The sequence below is a fragment of the Microtus ochrogaster genome, chromosome X (genome assembly GCF_000317375.1).
Source record: "Microtus ochrogaster isolate Prairie Vole_2 chromosome X, MicOch1.0, whole genome shotgun sequence".
NCBI classification, from domain to species: domain Eukaryota; kingdom Metazoa; phylum Chordata; class Mammalia; order Rodentia; family Cricetidae; genus Microtus; species Microtus ochrogaster.
The window spans coordinates 30,309,414-30,311,396 of NC_022026.1; positions in this window are offsets into that span (position 1 = coordinate 30,309,414).

Here is a 1,983-nt window from a genome sequence, read left to right on the forward strand (position 1 = left end):
ATGCCTCCAGAAGTTCCTTTATTGTATAAGATTGTTTTGGCTATCCTGGGTTTTTTGTTTTTCCATATAAAGTTGATTATTGTTCTCTCAAGGTCTGTGAAGAATTTTGTTGGGATTTTAATGGAGATTGCATTGAATTTATAGATTGCCTTTGGTAGAATTGCCATTATTACTATGTTGATCCTACTCATCCCAGAGCATGGGAGATCCTTCCGTTTTCTGGTATCCTCTTCAATTTCTTTCTTTAATGCCTTAAAGTTCTTGTCAAATAGATCTTTCCCTTGCTTGGTTAGAGTTAACCCAAGATACTTTATGCTATTTGTGGCTATCATAAAGGTGAATTTTCTCTGATTATCCTCTCTGCTTCACTATCTTTTGTGTGTAGGACTACTGATTTTTTGAGTTGATCTTGTTACCTGCCACATCACTGAAGGTATCTATCAAGTATAGGAGTTTTTTGGTAGAGTTTTTGGGGTCACTAATGTGCACTATCATATCATCTGCAAATAACGAAAGTTTGACTTCTTCCTATCCAATTCAAATCCCCTTGATCTCCTTAAATTGTCTTATAGCTAGAATTTTCAAGCAATATGTTGAAGAGATATGGAGAGTGGACAGCTTTGTCTTGTTCCTGATTTTAGTGGAATGGCTTTTAGTTTCTGTCCATTTAATTTGATATTAGCTGTTGACTTGCTATATATTGCTTTTAGTATATTTAGGTATCATCCTTGTATCCCTAACCTCTCAAAAACTTTTATCATAAAGGGGTGTTGACTTGTGTCAAATACTTCTTCAGCATCTAATGAAAAGATCATATGTTTTTTGTTTCTTTCAGTTTATTTATATGGTGGATTATATTGATAGATTTTCGTATGTTGAACCAGCCCTGCATCTCTTGGATGAAGCCTACTTGATCATAATGGATAAGTTTTTGATGTGTTCTTAGATTCTGTTTGCCAGAATTTTATTGAGAATTTTTGCATTGATGTTCATGAATGAGACTGGTCTGTAATTCTCTTTCTTGTTTGTGATTTTGTGTGGTTTTGGAATCAGGGTGACTGTACCTTCTTTAAAAGAGTTTGGCAATGACTCTTATGATTCTATTATGTGAAACAAAATAAGGAGTATAGGTATCAGTTCTTCTTGGAAGTTCTGATAAAATTCTGAATTAAAACCATCTGGTCCTGGGCTTTTTTTGGTTGGGAGGTTTTTTATGACAGTTTCTATTTCCTCATGACTTATAGGTCTATTTAAATTGTTCACCTGGTCTTGGTTTAATTTTGGTAAATGATATTTATCTAAAAACAAGTCCATTTATTTTACATTTTCCAACTTTGTGACATATAAACTTTTATAGTAAGACCTAATGATTCTATGAATTTCCTCAGGGTCTGTTGTTATGTCTCCCTTTTCATTTCTGATCTTGTTAATTTGTGTGTTCTCTCTCTGCCTTTTGATTAATTTGGATAAAGGTATGTCAACCTTGTTGACTTTCACAAAGAACTAGCACTTTGTTTCATTGATTCTTTGGATTGTTTTTTTGTGTTTCTATTTTGTTGATTTCTGCCCTCAGCTTGATTATTTCCAGAATCTTGGCATTCGAATCGGCCTCTTTAAGAGGTAGATGTTCAGTTCCTGGGAATGGGAACCCTATCTTGTGTAAAACAAAGCAAAAGATGGGTTGAATGCATAGGGCCCGAAGGGCAAATAGGAAGACTAAGGCCATATATAGCCAATATTGCCATAAATTTATGGGGCCATGTCCTGCTACAGCAATGGAATACCCAGATTAACATTCCTGTAGTTCCAGGAATGCATAATTCTGGGAAAGATATGATGAGGTATTACGGAAAAGGTCACCAGCCATTCAGGATGTACAAGAACATAGAGCAAATATCAAACCTTTAGAGGTACCAACAGCCCTACCTTTAAAATGGCTAACTGAGAAGCCAATATGGATCAAACAGTGGCCTCTAGCTGAAG